The sequence below is a fragment of the Homalodisca vitripennis genome, chromosome 4 (assembly GCF_021130785.1).
Source record: "Homalodisca vitripennis isolate AUS2020 chromosome 4, UT_GWSS_2.1, whole genome shotgun sequence".
NCBI classification, from domain to species: domain Eukaryota; kingdom Metazoa; phylum Arthropoda; class Insecta; order Hemiptera; family Cicadellidae; genus Homalodisca; species Homalodisca vitripennis.
This window is the reverse complement of record NC_060210.1, coordinates 133,440,649-133,448,521: the sequence shown is the minus strand read 5'-3', so window position 1 is coordinate 133,448,521 and position 7,873 is coordinate 133,440,649. Positions and strand designations below refer to the sequence as shown.

At 32.2% G+C, this 7,873-nt stretch overlaps 1 non-coding gene across 1 annotated transcript; it reads right to left on the bottom strand.

Moving 5' to 3' along the window:
- Window positions 1-1,676: 1,676 nt before the first annotated feature.
- Trnav-cac lies at window positions 1,677-1,749 on the bottom strand. Its single transcript has one exon. It is a non-coding gene; the product is annotated as a tRNA-Val (tRNA).
- Window positions 1,750-7,873: the final 6,124 nt, after the last annotated feature.

Below are 7,873 nucleotides of genomic sequence, written 5' to 3'. Positions count from 1 at the left end.
TCATTCCACACTCTCAGTAGCATATCAGGCGTAACAGTTTGGATAGCTGTTGTTATTTCTTGTTTCAAATCATCAATGGTGGCTGGGAGAGGTAGCCAAAACACCATATCCATAAAATACCCCTATAAGAAAAAGTAACAGGGTGTAAGGTCAGGGCTTCTTGGAGACCAGTGATGAAGTGCTCTGTTGCGGGCTGCCTGGCGGCCGATCCATTGCCTCGGTTAGTTGACGTTCAGGTAGTCACGGACAGATAAGTGCCAATGTGTTGGTGCTCCATCCTGTTGAAATATGAATTGTTGTGCTTCTTGTTCGAGCTGAGAGAACAACCAATTCTCCAACATCTCCATATACTGTAGTCCAGTTACAGTAGCATCATCTAAGAAAAAGGGACCTAAACCTTTATTGGCTGAAATTGCACAGAAAACGTTCATCTTACGCGAATAACGTTCATGCTCAATTTCTTTCCCGCGGATTATCAGTGCCCCATATACGGACATTGTACCGGTTGTCTTTCCCGTTAATGTGGAAAGTAGCTTTATCACTAAACACAATTTTCGACACGAAAGATTCATCTGCTTCCGATTATTTTGATCTTATCAGCTGCAGAAAGGGCTTGAACCAATTTCAGACGATAAGGTTTCATTACTAACCTTTTTCGTAGGAATCTCCATACAGTTGTTTGTGGAAGTGGCAGCTCTCTGCTAGCTCTTCGAGTTGTTTTACCTGGGCTGCGAACAAATGCTTGCTGTATGCGTGCTACATATTCAACACTCGTGCGCGGTCGTCCAGAACTTTTCCCTTTGCACAAACACCATTCTCTATAGACTGTTTATACCAACCTTTGATACACCACCTATCAGGAGTTTGAACACCATACTTCGCATACGTTCGAAATGCACGCTGAACAACTGTCGTCGATTCACTTCTGCCGTATTCAATAACACAAAAAGCTTTCTGTTTAGCAGTCGCGATCTTGCACCAACTGACGCTGAAGCCTTGTCAAAAGCGCCTCATGTGAACAAATGAGCAACTAAATTAAACTTTAGAGCTTACTTAATTCGCCGACATATAGTGCTTAGCTTTCCTTTCATTCTCTGGAGAGTTATACATTTCTAAAGTTGTGGTATTCTTTTTTTATTTTGTTAAAGTAAATCTTTAAAAGTTTGGAAGATACATTTTAGCTAAATTTTTAAAATATTAACGTAAACTTTTTGTGGGAGTAAAATTGAGAATGTTTTGTTCATTTATTTATTTTGGTACATTTAAGGTTAATAATCTGAATATTCATTTCAAAAATTTTTTGAAGACAACTTTTTCTTCCATATTATAAAAGTGACTTTGAATTTTCAAATTATTTAATTTAGTGCGTGAGTGTTAAATGTTCAAGTATAAAACTGTTTCATAAATGTTTTTTTTTTTTACTCTTTGACAGATTACTACAGAGCTAAAACACAAAAACTTTTCTTTCCTTCTTGGAAAATTGAAAAGTTTAATATAATTTAAATGTGAGCATCCAAATATTTTGTACAGTACTTTTAAACGTGCGGTTTATTTTATTTTTACGGAGTAAGTTGTATTGTATTCTATTTTAAACATCCTTATATATGGCAAAACTTAGCTGAAGAAAACCTAGCACAGTTATAAAAAGTAAATTACTGTCTGGCAAAAAGTATATCTGTTTCCGCCCGGGATCGAACCGGGGACCTTGTGCGTGTGAAGCACACGTGATAACCACTACACTACGGAAACTATGAATAATGCGCGAGCACTCACTATTGTTATAGGCCTGTAGCAGGTAATCTTACGAGTTGTGACAAACTTTACTGCTTATGCATGATAAAAGAAATTGCCATTATTTGATTACATAATCCTAAAAGAGTATTTTTGATATATTAGACTATTGTTTTGCTTTATAATTGTAATTAGTTAATAAACACTATAACTAATTTACTAAAAATTGTAATAGGAGTACGTTAAATACAAAAATTAAGAACGATACATATAATATATATATATATATATATATATATATATATATATATAATATTATTTTCATGTTATGATATTCTGATATTTTGACATAGATCCATACATATTAATGGACTTATACTGTACTATACAAATTATATTAATTAATTTGTTATATTATCATACAATAATTTCAAAAAATTACAGATACTATCATTTCTGAATCATTATGGATACAATTTGTAAAACTGGCAAATTGTGATTAAAGAAAATTGTTTTGGGGATTTTTAAATAAAAGTGTGCTTCTTTTCGTAATTTGAAAACTGCGAAATGTAGGAATATAAAGTTATTTAAGCCCTAATTGTCTATTTAGGTCAATAGTTTTCAAGATTTTAAATTAATAATTCACTAGTTTTAGAAGTCCCAATGCAATCATGGTTTATTAAATACCAATACAGTAGTTCATTAAAGGGAAGCAATGGATTGTGTAAAATTTTTAGTGGAGTTTTTAATGCACTGATCTGATATTTATTTTCTTATACGGCTGATATGTTTTAGGGTTGTTTTTGAGTGTTCTTTCGATCGTTGAGGCAAGGTACCAACCTTGTACATAGAAAATGTTAATGATTTATGTAAGGCTAAATTTCAAACTAAATTCTATTACCAGCCCACAATTGGAATTCTCGTTAGTTCAAAGTAATAGTTAATAAAGTTTGTAACGACTGAAGTAGGTTTAAGTGTAGAGTTAGGAATAAAAAATATAACTCAAACAAAACCCGACTGCAACTGAGGGAAACATGTATTTTACGTTTGCGATTTGCGCTAATTTTAACTTTGTTAAACCTATATCGGCATGTTTAACTAATTTCGTAATGTTACTTTAATTCCTTATTCAAAATCAAAATTTTTACCTATTATGAAATATACTTGATTATTAAATTTCGTTGGTAGTATACTGATCGTATATTATTATTGACTCATTATTCGCTCTCTGACTTAAGAACTGCTGAACTTTTAACGTTTGATCTAGTAATGTGTACCACTTAATACACCAGTAAATACACTTCATCAGATTTAGGACTGCAATTCAGAGTTAGAAATGCAATATATTTTTTTATGGATTTAAAATATTCGGATATGAGATCATCTTTCACAGACCAACACTAACTTATCTCCGGAAGATGCTTGGGATACTATTTAAAAGAAGTTTGTCATTGAATCCCTTGTTAGTTAGAATCAGTTGTTTAATACTGCCGGGGAATGTGATATGGTACAGTAACTAATCAGTTAAAGATATATAATTAACTAATTAAACGAAGTGTGGCCATAAAAACGAAAAGAAGAGTTATCGATAAGACGGACAGACATATGGACGGACTGCTTTTTCAAATTTTGAATCCCATAGAGTTCATCTTTAGACCAATCGGGACCTAAACAACCAAGTTTCTAGAATCTCTATCTGTAGTTAATGCAAAAACGGACAGAGGGATGTACTTTTCTTTAACCTTTTAATCCTAAAATCGATAGAGTTTTTTCTTAGACCAAGTGGAACTATGTACTAAGTTCCAGTATCCTTGACCTGTTTACCAAGAGGTATCGCATAGTCAGAAAGACAGACGGACGATCATACGCGATTTAAAGAACCTGTCTGTTCCTTAATAACTACAGCATTTGTGATGTAATATAGGGTCCTATGATGTTTTTGAAGTGGAATTAGTCGTATATCGTGCATCAGGTACCCGTTTTACAGTGTGAACCCAGAAGTTAAGCTAAATTGTAATTCTTATTTCAAATTTTCTACTTCTAATTCAAATCAATAATATTTCCAAGGCAAAATTGGGGTTTACTATTTTTCCCGAGAAACAATATAAATAGACCTATATATGATTTTGTAATGAAGTTAGATTCAAGGTATTCGTACAGTTTTATAAATTGTATAGATATAGACATTTTTATTGAAAACTAAAAACTAACATCAATAATACTAACACATTGCAATACTTACATTGTGACAGTTGCCATCTATATGAAAAGATAAAACATTTTATAGTAAATATCCATGTTTGCTGTACCATAATATTTCCTTGGTCCAGTCTAGAAATTATATCAGTATTAATATACGTAATTATTACTGTATATCTCATCAGTGAGAAATGGATGCGATGTCACTTTAAGGATTTTCCCATCATAAGAATTCCATTCAGTGTCTTGTGCATTGCTTTTTGAACCAGAATAATATATTGGTTTACCTTTTTGTCACGATGTTGAAATACGTTCTATTCTGTTGTTACTTTTGTTATGTTTTTACTATATAAATGTAAAAAAGCATATGGTCGTGCTGTCATAATACAATGCTTACACATAATTTTTGAACCCACTTAACTGGCTCCTTCAATTCACATTACACAAACTTTAGAGACTAAGATGTGATTTTTTGCTTCTTTAAAGACCAGTGAGGCGTAGGTCGGGAGGATTTACGAAATAAGAATAGGCCTGTGTTTATCCCAGAGACGCAAAGAGTTTACACGTAAAATTTCAGTTCAGGCGGTTGAATACTTTAAACTTGAAATCAGAACAAACAAACAAAGGCACTTTCGCATTTATAATATTATTAGGATTAGCAGTACATCTGTTTTTATTTACGGCGTAGCAAATGACGTGGTATTTATTATATTAACTTTTGGCAAACATTAAGTGGTTTGTTCATTGAGCTGTAAGATCACCGGTCAAGTTTCCAACAAGGCAATGTGTATTGGTTGTTATTGGCCCTGCTCAACAAATAACAAGAATGTCGATGGCAGATTCTGTGTGTGTATGATACTAAATCCTATAAATACCATAAAATGCCCAAAGCATTCTTAAATATAATTTGTAAAAATGAACAAACCTGATAGCAATATTTTTTTTTTTTCAATTTGTGAACATTTTTTATTTTTTAATGCGCACTCAGCAGCGACTTTATTGTAACAATCCACATTTAAATAAATGCCCCGAGACAGAGTTGGGCTGCAACAAATAGCTCTACCAGCATCCGGCCAGTCGTTGGCAATTATGATCATCTTAATTACTTTGGCAGTTGATTTTTAGTTATTCTGCTGGCTGCCTCAGGATTGAGCTACTCTTTCGCTATTCATCATGCTTTGAGAATAAGTATAAATGCATGACGCCAACACTTTTTAGGAAACATTACAAGAAAAATGATCGATTGTACGACTTATCATTTCCTCTATAGTTGTCATAACGATAAATTGAGGTCCACATAAAAAATCCCAATTATTGTTATACTGTTTGTTTAAATGACAATGTAAGTGGAACCTATAAATACATTTATTTGCAAAAAATAGAGGTTGTATTTGAGTAAAAATCCTAAGGAGAGAATGTATAAATAACGAAACTCGTTGAATAGACATTTTCGAATTTTCCATTTAATGTCCAAAAATAAAAAAAAAATGTATGGAGTTGGGATAAAGTTATTTGTGTCAGTCAAATAAATCACTGAATTAATAACAAATTCTTGGTTTAGCTTTTTTAAGACTGAAATCGCAATGGGTCAAACCTAATGGCAGAAACTCTATGAACATGGACCTGTAGGCTAAAAGTCTTTTACTTATTTTTACCAACGGAATTCATTTATAATATGATGGAAAAGGATCATATAGTCAAACTTTACGAACTCTAGCATGAGTACATCATGTAATTCTTCGTGTAATTCCCATCATTATAGTTATACATCTGTTTTATCTGCACCTTTTGAACAAAACTACACAGCAACTATCACCATCTGATTGATATATATATATATATATATATATATATATATATATATATATATATATATATATATATATATATGAATTTATTCTATGAATAATAAGTCAATTGACAGAGTTGTGTCTCTTCCACGTGATAGTTTGATTATTTAAAACAAGTGTGACAGAAAAGCACCAATTCAAATCGTGCTTCCATGGTGGACTGGATTGTGTTGTATTAACAGTCTTACCCGGCAAAACGAGTATCCGATTTAAGTTCCGGCGGAGTGATTTCTTTTTGTTCATCAGCCTTTATAAAAAATAATATATAGGCCAACTTGCAATATATGTTTTATATTTTTAATGTATACATTTTAAATTTTTAAATTGCTCGTCTCAAAAATAAACCTTTTAATTTTTTTAAATAATTTATTTGAAAACTCTACAGCGTGATTTCCTCTATTGATTTTGTATTCCGGCAACCCACATTTTATTTGTTGAATAACACACATTCAACCAAGTGTACTTGATTAAACATTGGCTTCACCTAGTTAAAAAAAAGTAAAGAGAAGAATGTTTATTTTACCAGGCGATGTTAGGGTTAAGAAATCCTATCAAACACTTAACCTGGGGACCAACGGCTTCAGCAGCCGGGCAGGCGGGCTGCTTGCAAGGACAGGATCGTCAGCAGTCACCCATCCAAGCAGCAGCCACGCTCAACGTTGCTTGATTCAGTTATCTCGCGATTGCCGCGGTAACCACTACAATGCACCATTAGCTACATTTGGTAATCCACCACTGTTAAACATTGGCCTCTAAAGTAATTATAATCTAGTTTAAGATACAAGTTTATAGATCAATTGGATGTAAATGTTGGCTTACTACTATCGAGTCGGGTTCTGTATTAAAAACACTCAAAAATCAACTCAAACTTTCTGGAACACTTTTGGAAAGAACGCGAAAAATTGTTTTAGCCTAAATTTAACGTGTTATCTGTTTTATGACTTACTCGGAGACAGAGATAAATAGATTTTTACTTTTGTTACTTTTGTCTACATTTTGTAGAACCTAGTGTAAGAAAAGATTTTATAGTCAATATTGTACCCCTAATAAAGTCAAGATTTATTTGATTTTATTTTATTATTTTGAATAATTATGTATGGTATACGCATCTCAACATCTTAATCACTTTTGAGCCAAAAAAATACGGGATGGATTTAAAATAAAACACACAAAAATAAACTTGACAAAGAATCTAAACAGCAAGAAATCAAACCTTTTTTGCAATATGTCAAAAATCAATTCAAATGTTAATGCTTAAACATTTTTAAGCCTCATCATTTAGTTTTCCTAAGTTATCTTTTATTGCATGATTAGTTACAATTAATATTCCTATGGAGAGCCCAATGATACTCTTGATAATAGAAATTTATGAAGACTAAAACTTAAAATCTCACCTAAGTCCTTATTTTGGATGTTTGTAACAAGGTACTATATTACTATGCAGGAGTTGCAGTTAAATAATGATCATTTGACAGTGGTATTCTTTTTGGGGGAATGGTAAATTCCCAAAACCTAATAAATGAGGATCCCACTGATCTAGACAAAATTTTTCACATTAACTACATTTCATGGGTATTTTGCAATATTGTTTCGTTTAAAACAAACCATAAATATCCTAGGTTGGCAGGTCACTGGTTTAAATATGTGTTTAATAATACTAACCATTCACCTTTCAATGCAAAAATAATACTAACCATTCGCCTCTCACTGTAAAAATTATAATGAACATTTACCTCTCACTGTAAAATAAAACTCGTAAAACGACGAAAAACTTGATAAATGTAAATCGTATTTTTTCGTTCAATCATTTTATTTATCGTTAGATGCTATGAAATAACAATCCACTGTTTACAATCCAGGATGAACGTGCAGGAAAGAAAGTAATTACAATTTAATTAAAACACAGCTTTATGAGGATTTGAACTCTGTTAGTCATTGTTTCGAATTGGAGCGTTTACAAACGCATGAGCGATTTCGCCTACATACATAGTGTATTATACTAGTAAATCAAAGCTTTGGGTTACTATATTACATTACGGCTGTCTTACATAAATATTTCGTTATTTTGTAGCTTAGAATTACTGATAACACAA